The following is a 12,500-nucleotide window of genomic DNA, read 5'->3' as shown; positions in this document are numbered from 1 at the left end:
AGATGGAGAAGAGACGAACGGAGAGAGAGAGATCTCCTGAGCGCGAGCGAGGGCCGTGTTCCATAGCACCGTCGCCGCCAGAATTAACGGAGATGCAATTCATCAGACAGAGTTAATCTCATGCCCATTTAGCGCCTCGTTCGCTCCACGTAGTCGCCGGTACTCAAGAGCTCGGCCGCTATAATCACCATCGTGTACAACAATTATTACTGTGTTATTAGTACAAAACCATTAACCCCCCCTTAAATCCCCGAACAGATACAGAGTTAAGGAGTCGCTGCCCCCTTCAAGGTGTAAGCCACACAGCCGAACCAGGAGGAGGGCGGAAAAGGCCACGGCCTAGGCACTGGCACATTATACACCGGTTTCTGAGCCCCTACCTGTACGTCTTTTGGGCTAATTATCGTCTGTGTTGGCTTAAATCTCTCTGTCTGTCTCTGTGTCTTTCTCCCTCGCTCTTTCCTCACTTTCTCACCTCACTTTCGCGACGTTAGCAAATGTGATGTGTATGTGTAGTGACTAATGGGCTTAAACAGACAAGCCTGCCCTGTCATGAGATACTCAAAACTAGCTCTTAGCCACGTTCAGTGTCATTAACTATGACATATTTACTGCAGAACTGTTATTAACTATACACTCTCAACAGTTAGCAGGATCTGTATGATCTGAGTATTTTTAGATGTGCCGACCTCTGAAAACACACAAATGATTACAATAAATAAGAGATTAATATATTCGTTTTTATCATAAATAATTTTCACCACTACCTACATGTTACATGCGATGCGAGCGCCAGCAACGCACGCATGCACGCACACACACCGCACATGCGACACACACACACACACACCACACACAACACACACCACACACACACACACACACATTGCACACGCACACACACTTGTATTTGCTACTATATTTTTTTTTATTTTTCTTCTTTTTTTTTGTACCAGCCTAAGCAGCTTATAATTTCATATCAAATGACAAAAACTTTTTGATTTTTGAACCCCCCCAAAAACTAGTAAAACTAAATATAAATTTGTCAGTAATCATCCAGGTTACACAACTAACCAAATAAAGACAAATTGATCACACACGTACACCAATTACACTTACGGTAAGAGATAAAGAAAAGAGCAAGAACAAAAGAAATGGAGAAAAGAAAATTATCAAACTAATACCCCCCTAGCACCTACCATGAATTTCTGAATTGTGCTGATCTCTGCCCTTCAAGTGTCGTCTGCTCACCTCACATCTGGTCTACTTCTCACGCCTACGCCTCAGAGAGCCTCCCGCGAGCGACCCCTATCATCTTCATATCAAGTCCAACTGATACCGCATGTGACTTCAGCGCCATTAGTCCTGCCTACCTCCTTTTTATAACTTACCTATGAAAAAGTTCTGCATTATCAGCGTTCTGTTCTTGCCCCCTACACGAACATTTCTTCTTATCATTCAAAAATTATTTTTGATATTGCCATTCTATATATATAGTATTATATATATATATAAGAGATACAGTATATATATATATTATATATATATCTATATATATATATTATATATATGAGCAGTATATCATGTAGTAGATAATAGATGCTCGACGTAACGATATATCTCATATATATATATATATATTATTATATATATATACTATAAGTATATATATAATATACTACCTATCATGCCACTAAAATAGGCAGTATAGTATATATATAGATATATATATTACTACAATATACTATTATATATACTATATATATATAGATATATATAATATCATATATAATATATATAGATGACTATATATATATATATAATGCCTTATATCATATGAGTGTGGTGTGTGTGACATGTATGAAGCGTACAGATCATATATATATATATATATAATATATATATATATATAATATTATTACTATATATATCATAGGTATCATACTATATATATATATAAAATTTATATATAATATATGTACTATCACATACCTTACTATATAGTATATATTATATATATACTATTATATATAAGCTTAATATATATATATATATATATATATAACCTATATACTATACACACACACAGTCGATGTTTTTAGTGTATTATTGCGCTGTGTTGTGTGTTATATATATATATTATATATATATATATAATATAATACTATATATATACAGTAATTAATAATCTATATTATCTATACAATATAGATAATAATTATATATATATATAGTAATATACTACGCCCTACGGTAGCGTAATCGAGTTTGTTTTTAGCGGTATAAGTCCCTTGCCAAGGGAACAACGCGCCGAGCCCGGTGACTCGAACCCTCGAACTCAGAATTACCGTCGTGACAGTCTCAGTCCAGCCATGCCCTCTAACCATCTCGATACCCGCGGCCCCCATATATATAAATATATCAATATAATAATATAATATATAATATATATACTATCATATATCCATAATACATATATATATATATACATACATTACATTAACTATATATATATTAGTACTATATAACTATCATCTATAATATATATAGTATATATATATAAAAAAGTACATCCTATGGTAATGATATAAATTATAAAATATACTACTATATATATATCATATATATATTCAATAGATATATACATAATATATACTATAGTATATATATATATCCATATATAACTATCTTCATACTCTTCCTTACACTATATATATATATATATATATATTATACTAATGCTATGTGTCATAGCATCATATATAAATCATATATATACATCTATATAAATAAATAAGCATATATATACACATACATTATAACATATAATAATAATAATATATAAATATATATAATATATATACTATAGGTATATAATATATAATATATATAATAATATAGAATAATACTATACAATAATATATATATATATAATAGTTACTATATATTGATACTATATATAATACACATATATATAATACACTATACACATACATATACAACATATTATATATATATATCATTATCATCAATCATCCAAAGCGGGCCTCACGCCGACGGGGAGGCGCCGATGCCGACCGCATCCACCCATATAGCTTACCAGCCACGAGGAATCCCTCGAGGCCGCAAGTCTCAGGACAGGCACACGGTCCCATCTCTAAGTTCCTCACGACAGACTCGGTCTCGTCGACGCTAGCCCAAGCCAGGATAACTAACTAGGACGTCCACACAGGGCTCTCACTCCACTCCTAGGGCTTGCACACTCTACGCAGAGAAGACAACCTGGTGTGACACCGAGCGGTGCGTCCATAGGGAGGCGCAGCTAACGCGTACCGCAATATATAGCCTGAGTATGGCGATACCGGATCTATGCCAAAGTACAGGCTCCCAATAGCCCAGATCCTCACCAGTCTGTAACCGCCCCCGTTTGGGAACAACGTGGTACTGCAAACTGATACCCATGATCCGCTGCGATAGGCGACTTGTTACAAAAGCATCAAGGCGAGAACTCCAGGCCCACTCGGATAGCGTCCAGGTTTCGCTTCCATATGAGCAAAACTAGGCAAGTATCTAAGGCCACTTGAAGACCGCCAGCTTGGTCCTTCTTGCCATAAGGGTCACCGAAGCATCTCCAAACGCTCTTGTTGATCGAGTTCATCCGGCTCCATGTTGCCAGCACCAATACGCATCCTACTAGACTTCCTGGTACTGACAACCCAGAGATATGGATCTACGCTCACCAAAGAGTCCATGCCACTAAGAACTTTCTGCCCTAAGCAGGGCGGCCCTTCAACGCAAATCCGGCCACTTCGCTCGCAGCATGGACGATCTGAACGGGTTCCCCTAACAGGCCCCCCCAAAGATCCTGAAGAATACTTGCCGTACTTGAGTCAGGGCCGCAGCCCTACTAAGCCTAAGGGGCTTCGCCACTCATTATGCTAAATGCATCAAGAGCCGCCCACAAGTGACTCCAAGCGACTCATCGACTAGGATGGCAACATCGTCGGCCAAAGTCCAAGGTCCGAGACCATTAATATTGCTACATAGTGTTGTTTTTTTTTTTTTTACTTCACTCCGCACTGACCTCCGTTGCTAGCTTAGCTCTGCCCATCTATCAGTCCATACAAGTGCTTGAAAAGATGAATGAGGGTCGCAAGCGCACACAGCCTTGCCCGTCTACCCGAAATAACAGGAGAAGAGCATTCGAATATACCCCGCACCACACTGTTACAGCACTTTCGTGTCTAACCAGTATAGAGGCTTGCTATCCAGGCCAATAATCCATGTGTCGCGAATTCCCCTGAGCCATCAGGATAACTCCCATAGCGATTCCGATGCAACCGAGAATCAAAACGACCTTCTGAAGCACCGTCGCATGTAGGCTGCCCCCCAATGCAACCCCAATCAACGACCCAACTCACGACGGCGCCTTCCACATTACTCTGAAAGCGCCTAGGATACAGGTCTAATTGTGGATCTTGCCCAGCGAGTAAATCCAGATGTTTCCTCCGGCGTAACCTCTGGATAGCCTCATAGGTAGGTTTGCGCGATCCGTTTCAGCCAAGAATGGGAGCTGAGAACCTTGCCTGGTACCTACTGCCGGAGCCCAGTGTAATGAGCCACGGTAGTTGCCCTACAGTCCCATACGATCCCCTTTCCCTTCACAGAGAGCCGGATGCACCAACGCCCCTTAGCAGGTCAAGGGGGCAATGGCTACAGACTAGCCAAATGGCCAGTCAGGACTGTATGCAGCATGCCCCCGACAGACATAGGATTTCACCCCCAGCCCTTTAGCAGTTCAGCAGGGATATCAACATATGCCTGCAGCTTTCCCCACTCTTCAGCTTGCGAAAGCGACCAGCCTAACCTCGGTCTAGCCGGTAGAGGAGGCCCGACTTACCTCGCTGATGGGTGGGTCCGCGCACAGGGCACTGAGACATTGCCTATACATCCAAGCTCAACTAGTTTGCGAGGATTCACCTGCCGTACAACTGTTACTAAATACTCAGCCCAACGTTCACGAACCCCAACATGATACTGAGATGATCCGTTCACCGTCACACATCCCGCTTGATCGGACTGCAGTCATCTGTGAGGACGGGCCTTAGGGTGTCAGGTATTCTCAAGGGGCGTGTTGGCAGCGGCGAAGGTCATTTTACCAAGAAATGCGCCTTCGACCTCCTCAGCCAAGATTCGCTGAATGAACTACACCTTCCTTAGTCCATTTCCTCAGCAGTAGTCCGCAGCCAGCTAGCACCATCAGGAAACGACGCAAGACTTGATTCCCATTTAGCCCAGAGCCTTGCGGCCAAACGCAGTGGTCCTACCTAATTGTCTCCAGGCGAGGATGTATTCTGCCTTGTCTTTTTTACTTGGGACGCCTACGCCAATGGACTCCTGAGCTGCTTCGATTGTCGTTACGACCCGCCTACCTATGAGGACTCCCACCAGAGCAACTGGATCATGTCCAGGTTGCCTGCGAGTTACGGATTTCATGCAGAATCGTCGTCAGAGACGTCGCTCCCCCCCCCTGGCCGAACCCACGGGCACACTCCTCTCTCCCTATAGCTCTGTCCAAGCTGAACACCTTCAGGGTGGCCACTTCGGCAGAGGACGGCGGACAGGATTTTGAACAGGGACCCGCCAGGCGCTAGCCACAAGCAGCCTATGCGTCAGTGCCACAGAACGACAGCACTCGGATAAACCCTGCGCTTCTGGAGGATCCTCCATCGCGTGCTCACAAGGATGTGAGTCGATCTCCTTGGCCCACTGTACCCGTATCGCTGTACCAAGCAGTCAGCGATGCGAAGTTGGCAGCGCTGGTACCAGGAAGCCAGCAGATCCCTCATTTTACTGGAGACCTAAGCAAAGTCCCGGAGAAGGAGGCTATTAACTCGGTGCCATGGGATCAGCCCACGAGCCATGGGACGGCCGACAGGACATACTCAGTAAGCCAGCTCGGTCACAGCCGGGATTACCGCATTGAAGTCGCCCCCAGAACAATGCGAATGTCTCGACGGGGGCAACGTCTAGCCCACAGATCCCGAGTTTAGGCTGTAGAAGAATACGCCTCCTCTTAACATCGGTTTTATGTACAATCGGTAGGAGCGTATACAGCCAAGCAATCAAGAGATCATGAAGACCAAAAGCATGCTTCAGTCTCAATGCCATGCATACGCTCATCAAAACTGGCTGGTCACTCTCGACTGTATACGCAGGCTAGAAGTCGACTGGATAGATGGCTATGGCTAACCCCTCGGAAGGTCGGTGCCATCCGCTGCCCGGCCCCGACCAGTAGTAGTGTGTAACACCCACACTGATCGCTGACCGCCTACACATGCCCGCTCTTCTCACCTCACTGAGAGGGGCCGCAGCCACCTGCAAACATCCTAGTCGCTTCTAATTCCCCGCGACGTAAGAACAGAAGCCAGAAGCGTAAGCCGCTTCATCCTGCCCGCAAGCGACCGGATGTATCCAAGCGATCGTACTACCCGGAAAGCACGCCCTGCAGAGGCGTTAAGCTCGAGTCTAGGTAACTAGCAGAGTTGTGCACGCCACTCCCCATCTCAACTGCAGACGAAGTACGGCAGCATCCCACAACACAAGCCCAAGATACCCCCCCCCAAATGGGATTCGACCGCTCGGCAGGTCCTGTGCCCAGGTAACCGCCCTATCCACCAGTGGGGTTCGAGTCTTCCCCGAGAGGCGATTCAAAAGGGGATTATAATACCACCACGGTACTAACAACAACAAGGTACTGTCATGAGATGACTGGCGCTATGGCCAGCTCTGCACGGAGGGCCCGCAGCGGGTACGCAAGCTAACATACTCGCTAACCAATCCTAGCACCCGACACCCATTTGCAACTCACCCGGTCTGTCCACTAGCAGGACCCCCCAGCCTCCGCCATGTAACTTGCCCTGGAGTGGGAGGGCAACACTCTCTCCAACCCAGCATTTCCGATTTAAAAAAGACTGTTGCCCAGGCGAGTGTTCAACTAATATCACTTAAATGAATATATATATATATATATAATAATTATGTATTATAATATATATCATATCTATATTAGTACTATAATAAGCTATACATCACTAGTATACATATATCATAGCGTATATATATAATATAAACTCATAATATATAAATATGAAATAATATATATAGTTATATATATATATATATATATCTATTTAAGTATACTATATACGGTTATAATATATATATATATAGTAACTATATATATCGAGTATCTATATATATACACATATGTAAAACACAAATTCAAAAAATATACAATAATTTAATTACAATACACTAATAATATATATATTAAATATATAATCATATATATTATGACATATAATCATTTATATATATTTTATAGTATGTTGTATATGTATGATGCATATATATATATATATAGATATATATATATATATATAGATAATATAGTATATAGATAGATATAGATTATATAGTTAGATATAATATATATAATATACACATATAAACATAATGCATAGTATATATATATATATATTATATATATATATATAGTATACTATTATATATATATAATATATATCCATTATCCTTATCATCTATACTATCTATCTATTTATTTATCTAGCCATTCCATCTATCTATCTATCTATCTATCTATCTATATATCATCCTATCTTATCTATATATATATATATATATATATACTATATATATATATATATATATATGTGTGTGTTGTGTGTGTGTGTGTGAGTGTGTGGTGTGTGTGTGTGTGTGTGTGTGTGTGTGTATTACATACATAACACACACTCAAATAATATGTCAGAAAGAGTGTGATTGTTAGAAGATAAATGACCAACAACAGTGTATTAGTATCTATTTTTGAAAACTACGTAACCCATTTTCATTTCGTTAAGTTTCTTCAAAAAAGTGATAAAAAATCATGTTGGTAATTGGTTATCATTGACTTTGTAGTAGGATATTTTTTCAAAAATACAATTTCCTCCTGGAATGTTTTGTTTATCACATGGCAACACTTATGGAGTATTGTTACCTTTCTTTCCAACACAATAATTTTCAATATAGCTGCATATTATTTAAACATATGTGTATACCAGCTAAATTAAATAAAAAATCTTTGCAAAATCGTTTTGATCCCTTTGTAAATGCCTCTCTGTAGGGCCGTCCGTACACCATCTAGAAGCGGCTATTTCGAAGTTAATTAAGGTGACTGGTTTTTCCGTCACCAAATACTGATTAAGAAACAGAAAAACATGCCAGTATTTTCATTACAGAAACATACTTTGGAGCCCCCCCCCAAAACCGCAGTAGGTATAAAAATGATATAGATGCTTTGTCCAGTGTCATTCGGCAGTGTGTGTGTATATGGAAAACAAAATTGAGTGTTGATGTAACGACACATTAGTATTGTTCGTTTCTAATGCCTAAATCTCGCTATATTCAATACGTTTTCTGTAAGGAGTAGCATCCACATTCGAACAGCCGAGTGAAGAAAATACATGTTTGTTTGTGTCAATTCGAGGAGCTACAAGCTGGGCTCGTTTCAAGAGCGTGAATATCAAAAAGTCTAAGGATTTTCGCAATACATGTGCTGTACGATATTAAATACTGTGAAAAGCTATTGCATATACTTTTATTTATTTGTTCAATCTATTATTTCCTTTTGCTTGTCAAGGCATATTCGAATTTATAAAATATGGCGTAGGTGTAGATAAGAATAGCCCAAAACAAAACCAAAGTCTTCATATATGAATCATATGTTTATTGATAAAATGATTTTCTGTCGCCAGGTCCAAACACCGATCTCAATAAATTTTGTCAAAAATGAACACAAAACTTTTGTAGGGCACATTTTTATTGTAATAATTGGTTTCATGGTTTTAAAAATACATTTTGGAATCCCTTCTCGCGCAAGAATATCATAACATATAGTTGACAGAAAAAGTATAATATATCTAATATATAAAATAGATTATAGATATATAATAAAAACTTCATATTTATACAGGCTCATCAGTGTTTGCAACACCTGTTGCTAGTCATTGCTCATATTGCATGCATTGTGCCTAGTCTGATCTGTGATATGATTTCGGCATCTTTATTAATTGTTTCAGTGGCTCATAGCCTGTGGCGACTGAGTACCATCTGGCCTAGGGGGAGGTTCTCGCTTCCTTTCTGTGTAACTGCAGGAGAGTGGCTAGTCCTGTGGTGTTGGACCTGTGCTTATGATTTTTTGGCTTGAGTTAATGACCATGGAATTTGGGGGTATACCCCTGCTTGCTTCGACTAGTCTGTCAGCAAGTTCTTTCCCTCTCATACCTGTGTAGCTGGAGAACCAGTTTATGATTCTTCTACCATTAGCAAGAATCCTCTACGCTGTGGTGAGCACAGTTGTCAAGGAAGTAGATGTTGTCATTGGGCATGCTCTGTTGTAGACTGTCAATGGCTGCACTAGAATTTGTATGGATGTGTCCTTCGCTCACAAACACTTGGGGTAGGGCTCCTCATGGATTTTGTGGCATCCCTTGCTGCAAAGCCGGCACCTGCAGTGTAGGTTACAAGATCGAGTGATCCATCTGTAAAGTAGGTTCTACTACTTGGAGGAGTGATGGCTGCAATGACCCTCTCGTCTTCTGCCTTCAATCTAGGCATGGGGTATTGATGCTTTCTCTTGACAAGCTAAAGATAGAGAATTCGATCAAAATCTGTGCCCCTGGCGGGTTTTCAATATAATCAGCCCCTAACAAAAAGTAGCCCTTAGAGCTGATAGCGTATCAGTACCCTGGTTATATGTGACAGCCAGGGGTTATTTACAAAGGGCTTGTAATCTTGTTCTAGACCTCTATGTACTTTTTGGCTTGTGTTTATGTTCTGTATGAACTTTGGAAGGAACTGGGCTACCATTAGATCAATTTGGGAGTCCAGGGGAAAAGGGTTTGTCTCCATTAAGAGGTTGAGGACCTTTGACCATCTTGGGGCGACCAGAATGATGCTGGCAGCTTCATTTTGGGCTGTCTCCAGTTATTTCTTAGTCTTGGCTTGGTAGCAATCAGGATGACAAAAGCATGGTCCACAATGGAACAGACAGTATGATCTTAATACTTTGTGTTTAGCTTGTATGTCTGCAAATCATTACTCTCATGACAGACAGCCTTGCCTTAGTTTGGTCAACCAGGTACTGGATCTTCTTTTGGAAGGAGAGGCACTGGTCGACCCATACCCCAAGGTATTGGAAGACCTGAACCCATTTATGGTCCATGCCACTGACACGTAGATTTGTACCATGGACACTGAGTCTCAGAGCCATGGCTTTTGATTTGGCTGCAGAGATCTTTAGTCCTGTCCTACAACACTGCTCAGATACCAGATCCCAGACAGCATTGGGCTCTTTTCAGGCAGTGTGGACCAGTGGAGATGATTGCAGGATTGTCTGCAGAGGAGATTATCTTGCACCCCACTGGGAGGTGTATGTTGAGAATGCAAAGGTGTAGAAAAGGGCTGGGATGAGGATCCCACCATGTGGCATTCTATATTTTAGTGGCATGTCATGTTCTAAGTGACCTTCGAATCTGGCTATGGCTCTTCTGTCCCTGAAATAGTTACCTATCCAGGCCAAAATCTTTCCTCTGATTCCCCTCTGGATCAGGGTCTCTTAAATAGCAAGAGGACTTGCTAGTTCAAAAGCCTTTTCCAAATTTAGGAATACTTCCACAGTTAGTGCTAGATGTGCTTAAGAGCGTGGCTATGGCGTGTGCTTTGCTCATGCCCCTTGTGATCCCATGCAGCTGTTCATGTGGGGGTCCCAGTTTCCACTGGAGCCGTTTTAGTACCAATCTCTCAGCTATCTCCCTGGCTCATTTGGTTTTTGGATGGGAACATGCCACCTATCTTTCAGAGCCCGGGGCTGAACAAGAAGTGTTTTTGTATGTTTTTCTTAGTTCCCTCAGAGAGAAGATAGTATCCAAGTTATCAAGCTCGGCTGCCCTGTCTCTGATAAGAGCAAGTCTGCCTGGATGTATGCCCTCAATCAGCTAGCAAACTGTTGCTGCTTGTTATTGCAGAGAACTCAAGCGCCAGCCTTTTTGCCTTTAATTGAGGGTTGTGGTCTGTATACCTGGTGGTTGAGTGGCCGGTGGCCCACCTGACCCGATGCTACAGCTCTGTAAGGGTGGTCTGGTGTCCAAAGAACTTTTCTTGCCTGACTATTTTGTTAGTTTCCTTGACATCTCTGACATTATATTTCCAGGCATCTTTGTAATTCCTGGATCTAGACCGAGTGTTAGGTATGGCCTCAAGCACATCCATGTTTCACTCTGTGGGTTCCACTGCATCAAAGACAATGGGCTAAGCCATTCTGAAAGGCTTGTTTGTTTTCCATCTACGATTCTACTGTTGTGTTAGGGATGGGTTCTCAATGACACACCATCTCATTCTCTCCACCAGGACAGTAGTGGTGATGATGACGTCTAGGACCCCTCCCTTGACATGTGTTGGCTCTTGAGTATTGAGAAGAGTGCTCTTGGGGAATGCCTGCCGTATCTGATCCCCTACAGGGAGCCATAATGGGGTGGTGTGTATTGAGCTCTCGTCCTGTGATCATTGGGTCTTACGCTGCAGTAGCACAGGCCTGGCCGACGCCTAAACTCCTACAGCCTCGCCTGCTGTACACATTGTACAGCTTGAGCAGGGGATTGTTGCTCTGACCAGGGTGATCGAGCCTCTGATGTTATCTGTCACTACTGCAGTGACTACAGCAGTCAACAGGAGAGCCATATCCTCCTCCTCAAACTGGAGTTGGTTGGCTCTTGGGGAGGATCTTGCATTATTCTTTGAGCCTGTATTTCAGTTTTTTTGTTGTTTTTTTATACTTGCAAAGGCCTGAAATTCCTCTTTGTTGGAAGTGTCTGGTGTCAGCTGGGGAGGAGTGTCCTTCCTCTTAGGAGATTGGAGAGCACTTTCCCTTTTGTTCTCTCCCTAGGCATTGGGGAAAAGGAACAAAATCTGGTCTATTTTAAACGACCTCCTGTCGCCTGAGGGCTGCCACCTTCCTGGTAGAGAAAGCCAGGCTACTGGCATAGTTGGACCATTTAGTTGTTGTCCCCCATTGACCTTCCTTGTGTGCCATAAGGCACACCTCAGTGTCTTATGCTTTTTGTGCCATATTTGGCCTCGCCCTTGCAGCTAGCCTGGTGGTCATGGCATTTTCGGCACGTGAAGCAGCAAAGTGGCTCAATTACAGGTTCTAAGGCTGTAGAGGCCGCAGGTACCCTAATCAAAGGGGGTGATTTGGTCTCCTTTCAGGATCACCAAGACTTGCTGGTTGGGTTGTGTGTGTGTGTGTGTGTGTGTGTGTGTGTGTGTGTGTGTGTGTGTGTGTGTGTGTGTGTGTGTGTGTGTGTGTGTGTGTGTGTTTATATATGTGTATCCCGATATTCGGGAAGCCCCCAAGAGCTAGGGGTGTGATGTGATCA

This window comes from Penaeus monodon, chromosome 12, assembly GCF_015228065.2.
Source record: "Penaeus monodon isolate SGIC_2016 chromosome 12, NSTDA_Pmon_1, whole genome shotgun sequence".
Lineage (NCBI taxonomy): Eukaryota > Metazoa > Arthropoda > Malacostraca > Decapoda > Penaeidae > Penaeus > Penaeus monodon.
This window is presented reverse-complemented; position numbering follows the sequence as displayed.